The sequence below is a fragment of the Sciurus vulgaris genome (assembly GCF_902686455.1).
Source record: "Sciurus vulgaris genome assembly, chromosome: 5".
In the NCBI taxonomy this organism is placed as follows: domain Eukaryota; kingdom Metazoa; phylum Chordata; class Mammalia; order Rodentia; family Sciuridae; genus Sciurus; species Sciurus vulgaris.
Window position 1 is genome coordinate 50,276,283 of NC_136465.1, and position 15,501 is coordinate 50,291,783.

Here is a 15,501-nt window from a genome sequence, read left to right on the forward strand (position 1 = left end):
GAGAAGGAGTTTCCCCAAGGGACAGACAGGAAGGAGGATCTGGAACCAGGTGCCCTGAGCATAGAGGGATCAGTATCAGAGAAGCCTCTGGAGACGCAGGGAGACCTCAGTTCTCTGGAACCCAGTCCTGGGCCTTGGGAGGGAAACTCCTTTCAAGAGAAGGCCTGAGAGTTTTAAAAGTTCTTCTCTTGTGGGGGACCTGTGATCTGCAGCCTCCACAGACCTGCTGCAGGGGTGCTGACCCTGGCTCAGGCTGGTGCAGAGGCAGCAGTGCTTCCGGAGCCAGACCCCGGCTGCTCCTCACTTCCAGACAAGTGGGATGAGGAAAAGCTGGACAAGCACCATCTGCCCAGCTCTTCAGGCTCCCAGGCCTTGAGCAAGGGGGTGCCAAAAGCCTTCCTGTGGTCCATCAAACAGCTCTCCTGAGGCCAGAGCTGCTACCTGGGGACTCCAAAACAGAAAGAACCCATGCCTATGGTCTTGCCACTGTGGCTGCCCTGTCATCAAGGTGGCTGCCCCACCTGCCAAGAGACCTCTTCTGTGTCTGGAGGAAGACATAGGCACCCTGCTGAGGGAGGTTCCAGGTGCAAAGAAGTTGGAGGATGATATGGAGGCCTTGGAGGGTAGAAGAGAAACTCTGCAGGACTGTGCCCCCACCACTCAGCAAGTCCATTCTTGCTCCCTACCGGGGCCCCATAGTGGAACTATAGACACACTGACCCCACCACAGGCAGTCCCACATCCCAGCTCTTCCTGTCAGTAACCAGTGGAAATTCCAGCCTGCTGGACCCTTAAACCTGTCTATCTACCTTCCCCTTCACCAAGTAATGATGAGTGGGTCCCCTTCTGGTCCCCTGCTTCATCTCACTAACCCTGTTTCTCCCATGAGTCCCAGTGCCAACGTGGGAGTTACCTCTACTTTGTTTCATACCCTTCCTCCCCTGAGAAGAGCTGTGGCACCTCCCAATATTCACCTTCCTACACCTCATATCCAGGTCCCTTTCCCCTCCAAGCCTACCCCTGCAGAAAGGGATCTCCAGCCTCCAAGTGCATCGAGTCTCTTCCTCCTCTTACTTCTCATAATCTCTTCCTCCTCTCCCTCCTCCAAATGGTCCTTCAAATTTGTTCCTCTTCCTGGTCCTCCTCATGATCCTTCTCCATGGCCGCCTCCTTTTTATTCCATTTCCTCTCCTTCTCCTTTTGCTTTTCATCTTTCTCCTCCTTTTCATTCCTTTCCAAGCCCCACTCTAGGCCCTTCCAACTGCAACCCCATTAGCCATGGCCAGACCTTAACCCCTTGCAAGTGTCTCCCACCAACACAGCCAAGTCCTCTGCTCACCTGACTTGGCATCCCACTACACCCCGTTCTATGGCAGTGATGGGTCCAGCTCCACCTGCCTCCAAGGACAGCTGCTGTTCATGCCCCCAGGTCCATGGCCCTAGGCAGCACAGGCAACCAGCAAAAGCATCAGTCTCCACTGGCTCCCCAACACCTCAGGTCTCCCGCCCCAACCCACATTTGAACCAGCCATTTATCCCACTAACCAGTCCTCAGCCATTATCTGGGAGCCCCCCTGGGGAGCAATGGAGAACCTGCCTTTACAATGCTGCCCTGCTTATTGTGACCCCAGTTATGCACCATACACTGGCCTCCCAACTGGCAAGCAAAGGGTCTCCACCATCACTGTCAAAGCCTGCAGCACCAGAGGAACCTGTGGATACCACCCCTCCTTCCTAGGCTGTCCTCTCACATTCCCCTCCTGCCTCCCAGAAAAACTTTGGACATAATATGGGCTGCTTCCTGGTTTGGGGAAACTCCATCAGAGTGGCAGCATTGCTTTGGCTCCAGTCCCCACTAGCTGGGGAACACAGCAGGCACAGGGGAAAAATGTAAGTCTCCAGATTCCCAGCATTTCTAGAGCCACCTCTCAGTCCACATGTGGGGACCCTGGTGGGCAGTGACAGCATAGCATATTCATTTTGGGTAACACCTCCAGGAAGCTCAGCCCAGGCTATGGGCTTAAACTCACCAACACCTCAACACTGAGTGGCAGCACTGGCCAGCCTCCTCTTGTGGGTATGACATCACTCCAGACCCCCTTGGGCACATCACTCAACAGCTGGCCAGGCTTTCCTATGGTGCAGTGCAGGGGTTTGGAGTCTCCAGGACTGCTTGGACTTGCTCACTGCTGGGCTGGATAGGAGACAGTGCTTCACAATGTGCCAGCTCCCCTCTCAGGCCTGCAGTGTTCTTGGGACCTGCACTGCTAGGACTGGAGGGAAGGCTGGTTTTGGAGTGCCCTTTCCAGACCCAGGGTCCAAGCCTGCAGCCCAACCCTAACACCATGGATCTAAAGCACTTGCTGTGGAGCACAGAGGAGATCTTCATGCATGCCTGACGTGACAACCCTACAAAACCCGCACCCTGGCTTGATGGTAACCCAACTGATCTGAGCTCTGGGCCTTTTTCCTGGCTTTGAACCTAGTTAGGATGTTCATTGCTAGCTGGAGGGGCTTCCTATTCCCTCACCTGTTTGCCTCAGTGGCCTTCCTTTTGCCCCAAAAATGTACATAAATTCTTCTCATTTCTAGTTCTTCTGTCTCTGTCCCTGTATCTTCCTTGCCCTCTGATTAGATGTCAGAGAAAGAAGTGGCATGTGTTCATGGTGATGTGTGGAGCCTGACCTTATGAAAATTTGGAAGGAATTTTTGTGTCTGTGCAGAAGATTGATCCAAAGGTGCTCTTCCAAAGTAAAATAAGTCTTTTTATTTTTCACTTTGAGACAGAATCTCACTACGTTGGGGATGCTGCCCTAGAACTCAAGAACTTCCTGACTCAGGCCCTGAATTGCTGGGATTACAGGCAGGTACCAACACACCTGTGATGACTAGTAATTTTAAATACCTTTCTTTTATTTCTTAAATTTGAACCCATTTTTTTTAGATGAAGGCCTCATCTTTGCCATGGTATGGAATGTGCTCTCTCATCAAACAGCATCTGTCAATGCTGCCTGAGAATCTTGGCTATGACTGTGTCCTGGGCTCACTAGGTCACTTCTGGTCATCATTTCTGACTTGTGATTATAGGAATACATATAGATTGGGACCTGCAAAATAACAGCTTTCAGTCTCTGCTTAAGATGAGTGACCAAGGAGCCCAGGAGGCCTCCTGACCCTCAAGATCATCCCACTGTGGTTTGGCCCTTTATCGCCCTTTGTGCTCTACCTATCCCTTCAGCTGCCAGCATAGCATCAACATGTGGAGGAGCACCTGCAGCTACCCAGGAGCCCTGCCTCTCGTCTTGACCCCTCCCATTGAGTGTCCCAAGATGGTGTTCAGAGAAGCCATTGACCTTCCCTCCCTGCAGCCTAAGTAGCACCACTCAGTGGTTGGAATCAGCTAGCAGAGTGCTCTTCAGTCTGTTTCCTCCTCTGTGGCTCCAGAACCCCAGGTTGATAGGCATGTCTCTGTCCAACTGTGACAGCTGAATCCTGTCCTTGAAGACAGGTATTCTTTCTAGAATATCAAGGGAGTTTAGAGCGAAAATTCAGGGATGACTCCCATTCCTCTGCAGCCTCTCAGAACCAAGCTGTCCCCTTGAGCATGTACAGGATCCACCTACCCTGGCCGTACTTGTCTTCACAACTTTATTGGTCCCCTGGGCTCCTGCAATGGAATGTATGAGAGGAAGGTGAGTCTGGTATCAGGGGTCAGTCCAGATGAGAAGACAGACAGCCTTATAATTATTTGTCTTCAGACACAAGGAAAGGATAACTGCAACAGTGGGAGAGGTCCTGGGTGTGTGGGAGAAAGAATGTTCTGAAAGCCATGGCTGCCTCACCATGAAATCTGAGAAGCTGGGGCAGCAGAGCATCTCCATGCTCAGATATATAAATGTTGGCCTAGGCTGCTCCCCTGTTTAAGGGCTTCCCAGCTACTTAGGGAAGCCCAAGGCCTGAAATCAGAGACACACAACCAGTGGCATGGACATCAAACCTGAGACTCCCTGACAGTGCCAAACAATTGACTTGCACAGGAGGCTAGCTGTGCTTTGATCCTGGGACAAGGGCAGGTGATCCCCCTGCACAGGGTGCCATCCCCCAACCCAATAGGGCTGCCATTGGATCAGCTAGATTTGAGAGACCCGCTGCCCTGTCTAACCACACCAGCCCCTGATTTCCCCATCAACTCAATCATTCCCATCCCCACTACACCAGCCCTATGTGCCCAGTGCCCACTGGGATACTGCCAGCCAAATGGACCCACCCTTGTTCCCTCTAGTGCAACAGGAGCCTGCATCCCTCAGGGATCCACAGTTTAGAGCCAATAATTGGAGGGTCCTGAAGCCAAGGGGTCTCCTGCTCCTCTAGTTCTGTCTATCATGTCCTTGAGGAACTCCCAGCACTCTGCTAGGATTCCCTCAGAAAAACCAAAATAGTTTGGTTGTTATAGTTTCAGCCCCACACAGTGGTCAATTACCTACTGCCCTCTTGCTTTCAGATGGGTCTAGAGGACACAGACAGGTTTAGCCATCCCCATGGTGATTAGCGGCTTTACCTGGGTTAAAGACAGGGAGGAAGGGAGGGAGAACAGCCCCTGGACCAGCCATATCTGTTAGACGGCAGCCTATTGAGAGTGGAAGGGAGGGAGAGAGAAAAAGCCAGAGAAGCAGGGGAGGGAAGAGCAGGAAGGAAAAAAGATCCTGCATTTGTCTGACCCATGATCTTGAAACTTAGGTTGCCCACTAGGTACCAGCAGAGGACAGGGTTCCTGGGACCTCAAGTAATGACAGCAGAGTCTCTGCCTCCTGTGATCCCATGCCAGGTCCCAGCAAGTGTGAGGGCCACCAGGCAGTGGAGTTGGAAGAGGACATCAAAGGAGGGATAGTATGGGATTGGACATGAATGGATACTTAGAGAGCCAGATGAGGCTTGCGTTTGAGAGGTGGTAGTGGTGTAGCAGAGCAGTCACCTCATGCACCAGTCACCTGAAGGTTACACAGCGTGCCCATACGCTGCTCCCTCTACATAAGGATTCATTTCTTAGTCTACAAATGGGGGATTCTACTGACACTCACACAGACACTGGAGCTCACAGAGGTCAGAGAACACCCCTCTCACATTACCTGTTTTTAAGTCCCCCAGCACCTACTGCTTTTAATGTTGTGCTCACTCCACAGGGTGCTGAGCTTTCCTGGGTAATGCATGCCGAGAACTGCCCACTGGTGCAGCCCAAGGGGGGCTGCCTCCTAGAGGTTCTGTACTGGGCTTGGCTGGGGTCTCCCTATCTCTGCTACTTGAAGACCACGTGCCTCAGTTTACCCCACTGTGGCATGCCTGGGGGCCATGTAAGGCCAGTACACAGTAATGTGGCTGAAGCACATGCAAGCAGGACAGACAGGCTCCTGTCCTGACTCTCTTGCCTAGAACTGACATTCATCAGACCATAGTCAGGCCAGCCTGCTATAGAAGGCCAAGTCCCTGGATTGGAGAAAATTGTTCCCAGGACAGGTCATCATACTTGAGGTTCTCAGTGCCCTGGGGAATCTAGGGGGAAATGGAAGTAGAGCAGTCCTTCATTATCAGACCCTCCAGGGTTATCCCTAGGAAGAAGGATCAAATTCAGACTCAATTCTAAAGGTGGCTGTCCCCACCTTTGAACCTGGGCTCAGGATGAAATGAGGTTACCATCTCCAAGCACCTGGTTTTGGCCATTGAAGCTTTGTGAATCTGGAGTGTGGGAGATGGTGTCTAGTAGCAAGTTAAAATAGCCTTTAAAGAAGGGGAACCCCACAGATATGAAGTGGAATGACAGCCTCTCCAACAAAAAGATTTTTTGTTTTGTTTAGTTTTATTTTGGTACAAGGGATTGAATCCACAGGCACTTAACTAACGAGCCACATCCCCAGACATTTTTATTTTCGACAAGGTCTTGCCAAGTTGTTTATGGTCTCCTTAAGTTGCTGAGGCTGGTTTTGAACTTACAATTCTCCTGCCTCACTTCCCGAGCCACTGGGATTGTAGGTGTGTTTCCTGCAAAGGTTCTTGACATAGTTAGAAAAGCTTGTGAGATCAGTTGGAACCGGACTCTGGGAAGAATTACCAGGTTTACCAGGAAGGGTTTACCAGGATAATCAGGACTACTACTGGAAAGAAAACTGCCATTTTTTATTCTCTTGGACAGGTGAAGGTAGTGAGGTTGAAGGAGGGCACCCTGAGCCTGGGGAGGCAGCTGGTCACCTTCAACCTCCAGGTCCAGACAAGGTCAACAAATAGGTGGTTCAGCTCAAAGCTAATTCCCTCGCAGATCATTTAGGTCTTCTGGGTGGCCTGCCCTCCACCACCTCAGTATGTTGCATGTAGCTGCAAGATAGGGAATGGGGGTGCAAGTCCAGGAGATGTTGGTCCCCAGGTGCTCGCTAGGCCCCCCTCTCTGCCCTGCCACCAGGAGATCATGACAGGAGAAGAGTTGTGAGTTGTGAATCTTCTCCCCCCCGTGCTGGCCCCACTGGCTGTTCTTGTCCTTTCACATCTGACTAAGCTTTGGCCACTAGCGGGGGACATCTGTCTTCTTACCTCCAGGCAAGAGCAGCATGCACCCCCTTGGCGTGTAGACTACTTAGGCAAGCGAACATGCCAGTGGGTGGGAACAGTGTTGGCGCTGGTGGGTGTCACTTGGTCATGCAGACTACTGAGGGACGGGGGATAGGGCTCTGCAACAGGGTCATATGGCCAAAGATGGCCATGAATCAGCCCCTGGAGATAGGGGTCAGAAATCAAAGGAGATTTCTGTCTGCTTAGGACATGAAAATCAACAAGGGGAATTGTAGAAACTCAGTGCACCACGCCCTTTGGGAGTCCTGCCGTTTGGTTCCAGAAGCTGCACTAACTGCCACCAGCCCTGGCCGTTATACCAGGTGCGGGGGGCGGGGGGCCGGGGATAGGCAGAGAACCCAGGCGCACCCAGTGGGTGTCCCTTCCTCGCCCAGAGCGGGTTACGAATTCCAATGCCTCTGCTTGCTGTGGCTAGCTCCCTCTCCAGTGCCGGTTGGATCCTTTCCTACCTGTAGATCAATGCAGCGAGCGCTCTTTTGTGCCTGGGGAGGGGTGGTGGGTGCGCAGGCGACTAAAGCCCCGAAGGCCACTGCCATGCTGAGCGGTAGGTTCACGCCAGTAGGCCTGGGCGGGGTCCGCGGGGTCCGCAGGATCCTCAGGCGGCATGCTCTGGCTTCTGCTTTTCAGGATCCTCCTACACCAAAACGAGAGGGCGATATTGCCATCTGGGGAGGAGGAGGGTAGCTCGTTACCTGGGTGAGCAGGTTCGCCACTGGACGGAAGAGACAGCTGTGGCCAGTCTCCTGTACTCTGACCTCTCAGGCCAATAGCTGTCACCGCAGCTGACCAACCCTCCAAGAAAGCGCAAAGTTCTGGGTCCTCCTTTGATCAGCTGTTGTTCCTGGCCCTGCTGCTTTGGTGAGCTGGGATATTATGGGAGAGGGGTTCCTAATACAGTGGTGTGGCCACCAGAGGGCGCCCGATGGGCATGGGATTGAACGGGGGAGTTTTCCGATAGCAAACCATGAACGTACCCAGAGGATGGTCGTGTTCCTGGCCCACCGCTGAGTGCGCAGGGCTTTTTAAGCAGTGCCACCCCTGGTCAACTCTACCTACATGCCCATTATGTATGTCTTAAAGATGGAAATAGAGTATAAACATAAGTCACACCCTCATAATTATTTAAAAATGAATGATCTCTTATTTTTTATGCCATAGTTAACATTTAAAGTAAAAAGTTTTAGATGAGTACAATAGAATTTATATAGCAAGGGGGAAAACTAAAAAAAAAAAAAAAAAAAAAAAAAAAAAAATACTGACGTGAATGTCTTACTTGGCAGCCCTCAGAATCAGAACACAAGGAAATAGGGCTCGCAGTGCCCGGTGAAAATATTTATGATCTGAAGTGAGGCAGAAACATTGCATTGGTTACAAAGGCAGCTTAGTTCATTAAAATTCTATAATGGAGAACCTCAGCTGCTATAATTGCCTGAGTCTTAGATATTTAAAGAAACTAGGCTGTCAGTTTAACTACTAAATTGTCTTGTAGGTTGTCACCAAAGACTCAAGTGTAAAGACATCCTCAGTTCAAATCTAACTTAACATTGTCAGTACAATTTGGAAGAAAGGAATAAATGTCACATTTGTTTTCCACAAATTAATTAGAAAAAATCATATTTGTAGATTGTTAATGCTTTATAAGATTTTAACATATTTTGAATCAAAGTAAAATGAAGTTGGCAATAACTGAAATATTAATTCTGCTTTGAATATAAGAAGCAAAAAATAAAGTTGCATGTAAAAGTTCTGCTAGAAGTGTGAAAAGGGAGTTTCACAGTGTCAATTAGATCTTGAACCTCTGTTTCATGAATTCCTACATGGTAAAGAATGATACATACAAAATAGGAGCGTAGTATATTTAAAACTCAACATCTATATGTAACATACTTAGAAATGCAAGATATTTTAGTGCAATTTGACCATAAAAGACACTTATTTTGCCTCACAATGTACAGAATATCATATGCTACTAATATAACTGTGGAAGACACAAAAAAAGAAATTATGAGTATTCTATCAGGAAAAATATTCTTCAGCTGTGAACCTCTTTGATATTCTTGTACAGATTGATCTTAAAGAAAAACATCAAAGTACTGATTTTTATCATTCTGAAGATAAGAGATCCGTGGAAAATAGCCATTTGCCTATCTCACTCACAGAACATTCCTTTGGGCACTAGTTCAGAGAGTGCTAGAGACACTGAGGTGATTATTTGATTGTCTTGATTTAATGAAAATGTTCTATAAGTGATGTTAGCATCAAAGATCCATGTCATGGAAAAATGATAATCAATATTTATTATAAAAAAGTTAGTAACGGACCATAATTTTTGACTATATATAGTCCTTTACTAAGCATGGAGAGTTGAGTATTATTCACATTCATAATAAATTTACTAGAAAAGTAGCAACAATACCAATTTTGACATTAAATATACAGTTATATCAATTTGAACTTTTAAAAATTCTGTCATCCTTTAATTCACCTTGGCAACTGTACTGTAGCTACTCACAGTTTAGCCACGAAATTTTTGAGAATTCATCATACTTTATTTGAAGTATTCACATTGAAAATTATAAACTGTTCTATTGGATATGTAGATTAGTTTCAATCTTAAAGCTTTTGTGTTGAAGACTTGGTCCCTAGTTGATGGTGTCATTGGGAAGTGGTGGAAAGTTTAGGAGATGGGGCCTCCTAAATCGAGGATGTGAGGTCATTGGGAGTGTGCCCTTGAAGGCTATCTTAGGACCCCAGCCCCATTCCCTTTGTCTGTCTTTTTATTTCCTTCTCAGTCACATTATGTGAGGCATTTTGCTCTCACATGTGCTACTCACCAAGCTACAAGTCATAGGACTTGCCCAGCTACAAGTCATAGGAGATGGAGCTATGTGACCATGAACTGTTAGATAAGGCTTACTATATTGATAAGATATGATTGTTTTCTACCTGTCTTGTGTATCTGCTCTTGTATTGAGATTTATGCTTTTACGCACCTTCATGATGATAGCTATCTTTCAGTTCTTGATGTAGGACTTCCTTAGGCATCTTTTTAAAGGCAGGTCTGGTAGTCATGCATGTGAGACAGCTAAGCTAGGCATAGTCTTAAGTGGAAAATTCACATTCCAGAAAATTTGGAGTTGAAAACTGGACTGGTCTTCAAGGCTGTGAAATATTCTAGTTAATACACCTAGAAATGGGAAACTTAAAGGTTAGCTCAGCCTTCCAAGACTTTGTGGTCAACACAAGTACTAAGAATCCAGGGCCAAGAAAAATAAGACCACAAATCAAATCCATAGATCATTATCCTGCTCCAAACCCAATGAGGAAATTTTGTAGATCATAAGGGGCAAAGTCCAGGGGTTGAGAGTCAAGCACATGTGTAGAATAGTCACTAAAGTAACCTTTACTTCATTAACATATTAAAAAATTTATACAAACACTATGGAAATCATTATGGAGGCTCCTTTAAAGACGAGGCATGGAATCACCATATGATCCAGCTATACTACTTCTTGGTATTTATCCTGATGAATTAAAGTCATCTTATTTAAGTGACTCATGCATACTTATGCATAGCAACACAATTCACAATAGCCAAAATATGGAACCAGGATAGGTGTCCATCAACGGATGAATGGATAAAGAAAATGTGGCACATGTACACAATGGAGTTTTATTTAGCCATAAAGAAAACTGAAATATGGCATTTGCAGGAAAGTGGATGGAACTCAAGAGTACCATGTTAGGAGATATAAGTCAAACTCATGAGGTAAAGGTTCATATCTTTTCTCTCATATGTGGAAGCTAGGGATGAAAAAAGAAGACAAAAGCTGGGATGGATCTCCTAAAAATCAAAGGGAGACCAGTAGAGGAAAGGGACCAAGGGGTGGGAAGTGGGAAAGGAGGAGGGATTTCTGGGGAGTCAAACAGGACCAATTGTATTGTTATACTGTGTATATGTGTGAATATGTATCAACAAATCCCAGCAATTTGTGCAACCATAATGCATGAATAAAAAATGTGGAAAGCCAGTGACATAAAAAAATGAGATCATTAAAATCAAACCCACAGATCATTACCCTGCTCCCAAACCCATTGAGAAACTTTTCCAGATGATAAGGAGAAAGTCCGGGTGTTGAGAGTCAAGCACAAGTTTAGAACAGTCACTAACGTAGCCTATACCTACCTGTACTATATCAACAGGATTAAAAGTCACCCAAGGTAGAGCCTTAAGAGACACGTGAAGAGGAGCGATGAGGAAGAGGGCAGGCTCAACCGAATCTCCACCTCTACAAGCGATGAGCTCGCAGGATAGGTCCCTGCCTGCCCTGAGGATGTCATGAAAGGCGTGCACTTCTGCCCTTCATTTGAGTCAGCCTAGGATTTCTATCCCCCACACGCTTCCTCACCTGTGCTTGAGTCCAAGAATCAAAAATCTTGTCATCTCCCTTATACTTTTATCTGTTTCATCTGACAGAGGGTATGAGATCCTTTTTAGTTGATACCAACTTCCTTCAGTTTTTCTTGGTTTAAAGGTCTTTACTTCCCCTTAATATCTGAAAAATCACCTCGCTGGGTATAGTAATCTTGGTTGGCAGTTATTTTCTTGTAATACTTGAATATGTCAATTTCCTCCTGATATATAGGGTTTTGCTGAGAAAACTGCTGTTTGTCGAACAGGGATAACCCTAAATGTCACGCTGAAACAGGAGTTTGATAAAACTCAGTTTTCAGCTTCTGTTAGTGGGTGGCATCTGTGTAAGCTGCAGGTCTCTGCAGCCAAGAAAGTTGGATTCAGTGTTTGCAGGTAATCACAGCAGAGGAGGCCTGAGAGTGCTACCTCTGTGGGTCCCAGCCAGGACAGCCGGACTCTTCTTCACAACCTATGTGCGGCATATTGCAGCTGTCAGAATTGCAGTTCTTAATGTGGTCCATATCCTCAGGTGTTGTAACAGAATCCAGCAGGTCACTGCCAGGTTCTTTCTGGGTTTTTGTCTTGTAAAAGTGAAGAATGAAATCCACAGACCAAGAGTAGCCCAGCATGAAAAAGGAGGATTTACTCAAGTATGAAGAATAGCATCAGAACTCTGGCAGAGGCAGGAGGGGACCCCAATGGGGGTTTCCACCTGAGTGTACTAGTCTAGGGGTTTATATAGCACTTGGGTCAATGCTGTTGGTTCATATTTATGCTGATCAGGGTTTGGAGAAATACCAACACTGTTGGTTAGCCCTGCAGTCCCATTCCGGTCTGCACCACTTGGGTTTTCCTACCACTGGTGGAGAAGTAGGAAGTTGAAGCAGTGGGATGGTGGATGCTTGGGGTTTCCAGGCTGAGGCACTGTGTAGAGCAGGGTTCTGCTCCTGGCCCGGGCTGGGCTGTCCCGTGGTGGGTTCCTGACTGCCATGGCCTGTGCTCACTGCTCATACTCCAGCCCACTGCGGCCACTACTCCACTGCTCCAGGAGAAGGGCTTGACTTCACATTGATGCCTTTATCTCGTAGATTTTGGATTTCTGTCTTTGGCTTGCAATTTGACATTTGAGGATAATATAACATGGTGAATATCTCTTCAGGCAAGGCATACTTGGGGTCTTTTAAGTTTCCTGTACATGGTTGTTTACATCTTTCTTGAGATTAGGAAATTTTTTTGCTATGACTTCATTGAACGTGTGTTCCATATCCTCACGTTTACTCTCCTTACATTCAGGAATTCTGAAATTGCGAACTTTTGTACATTTCATGGTGTCCAAAGGATCTTAAATGCTCTCTTCATGATTTCTTATTTTCTCTTCCTTCTTCTTTGTCTGAAGAGAGTTGTCTTCAAGGTCTAATATCTCTTTGTGTAGCCTGTTGTTGGGGCTTTCAAGTGTTTTTGTGTTTGTGAGTTAGTTTTGACCGATATACATGCCTTCTGTATGCCAAAAAGGTTTTTTGGGACATGTTACCATGAATTTGTTTAAGCTTATTAGGCTGTGTAGTGCTATTGACGCTGGATCATTCCTTTTGTGGGAAAAAATGGAGGAATAGCAGGCTAAAGGGAACTTGCACTTTTAGGAGGCCTGTGTCTTGTTACAGAATGATCAGAGATAAAGACACTTCCAGCACTCTCATGTGGGAAGGAAGCTGTGTCTCTCCTGGAAGCCCAGGTAGAACAATGGAAGAAGACATCTTGCAGCTTCCTAGTGGGGACCGGAAATTATGGGTATTGAGTCCTGAAAAACCCAAGCTGAGTCTAAGAAACAGGCTTGACAAACACTTGCCACACATCATAGAACATGCCTAAGAGACCAGGAGAAAATCAGATATGGAGAGGGATTTACACAAAGGAATGCAATTCATGGAAACCCACCTGGATTCCCCACTCCCCATTGAGTCCTTGGCTTGTAGGACTGGCTGAGAGGTCCCAGCATGGCCAGGAATTTGAAAGGGCAGGGGCAGGAGGACTGCATATGGGGACTGAACCCAAGTGTCCAGGAGAGGCAGGACCCATGGGTAACGGCAGGAGTGAAGGATTGGATTCTCTGCCACATGAGTGAAACCCTGGGGAGATCCCTGGGGTGCAGTCTCCCAGTATGGACTGCCACCTGCTGGGTCCTGGAGGTGCTCTGATTTAAAATCTTCAGACCAATCACCATTCAACGAAAAACTTGGAGCCTACCTAGATCTAAATCCTGCTTTCAGGAGCACCACCTATGGTACTCCTCTCACAGAACACTACAGTGACCTCACCCTGAGCTTGGAGCAAGCATCACACTCCAGCTCATGCTACCTAACATGGTAGAGAAAGGAAGCTGTGCATTTCTCAATTCCAACTTACACCTTGGTGAGCAACTCAAAAATTGGAAGGATTTGACAGCCTGCAGCTAATACTCTCTACACACTATATACCTCAAGAAGAAATGAAAAGAAAGACATTTGGGAATAGACAATGAACACATATTTCCATTGACAATTTTTGGCCATTATGACGAAAAACAATTCTTAGGTTTTCACTGAGAATTTTTTTTTTCCTGTTTGTGAACTGAATGGTTCATGGACACTTTTATACATATTTGTCTCTCTCATTTCTAGCATTTTTTGAAGGCAGTTATTTATCAAGAATCAGTCTTTGAAGAGTTAGAATTTTTGATTAGTATGTTTTATATATATATTAATATGTTATATATATAATATATGTATTTTTTCTCACTTAGCTGTGTATCTTGATTTTCTTTATCTCTTTTCTTCTGCTAAAAGCCAAAATCTATTGTTTGCTCTTTCACTCTTCCTTTAATTACTTCTCTTTCCTCTTCTCTCATAATCATCACATCCTACATTTATTCTCTTCTTTCTATGTTCACTTTTTGAAATTGCAAACCCTTTTGCAAACTCACTGTTTTTAGAGTGGTCAATGGCTGATCACATCATTTCTGTGTATTATGACAATCAACATTGTAAAAGACATAGGAGGAACTATTTGCATTCATTGTTGTTATTATTCATTTCCCTCTAAATAATGAGGTACTGGAAACCTAAAGGGATCCTTTAAGTTCACAGTGTAGAAACTCTTCAGCCTCAGATCCATACTGTTATATGAGTAGACATGCAAAAAATATGAAAAAGCAAGGGAACAATCCATCCCAAACAAACCAAAATACCTCAATATCAGAATCTGCTGAAACCACAGTGGAAGAAATGTCAGAGAAGGAACACAAAAAGTTCACAGTTAAACTGATCTATGATGTAAAATATGATGTAAGAGGAAAATACATCATTTCAATGAAGATATAAGAGATTATGAAAAAAAAATTAAATGGAAAGCCTCAAAATGAAGGAATCAAGAAACCAAAGTAAAAATTCTGTGGAAACCATCACTAACAGACCATTTGAATTATACAGTTTCAGACAGTGAAGACAAAATATATAATCTTGAATATAAAGTTGACCCTGGAGAAAAGATGTTAAGACCATGGACAGAACTTTCAAGAAATATGGGATAACATGAAAAGACCAAACGTAAGCTTTATCAGGATAGATAAAGGCTCAGTAAAACAATTAAAAGGAATACAAAATCTTTTCAATGAAATAATACCAGAAATTTCCCAAACCTTAAGAATAAAAAGGACAATTCAAAAGTTGACAAAATTTGTTTCTTTGGAAAAATAAATAAAAAATGAAAATGTAAAATAAAATACAGGCGACTTACAGAACTGCAAAAAAAAAAAAAAAAAATCCACACCAAGGCACATTATTATGAAAGTGCCTAAGAGAGAATAAAGATAGTGCACCATGATCAAGTGGGTTTCATCCCAGAAATGCAAGGTTGGTTCAACATCAGGAAATCAATAAACGTAATTCACCATATTAATAGACTTAAAGTCAAGAATCACATGATTATTTCAATAGATGCAGAAAAAGCATTTGATAAAATACAGCACCCCTTCATGCTCAAAACACTAGAAAAAATAGGGATAGTGGGAACATTCCTTAACATTGTAAAGGCCATTTATGCTAAGCCCATGGCTAATATCATTCTAAATGGTGAAAAACTGAAAGCATTTCCCCTAAAAACGGGAACAAGGCAGGGATGCCCTCTTTCACCACTTCTATTCAACATCGTTCTTGAGACTCTGGCCAGAGCAATTAGACAAACCAAAGAAATTAAAGGGATACGAATTGGAAAAGAAGAACTCAAACTGATGACATGATTATATATTTAGAGGAACCAGGAAATTCCACCAAAAAACTCTTAGAACTCATAAGTGAATTCAGTAAAGTAGCAGGTTACAAGATCAATGCCCATAAATCCAACGCATTTTTATACATAAGTGATGAATCTTCAGAAAGAGAAATTAGGAAAACTACCCCATTCACAATAGCCTCAAAAAAAAAAAAATACTTGGGAAT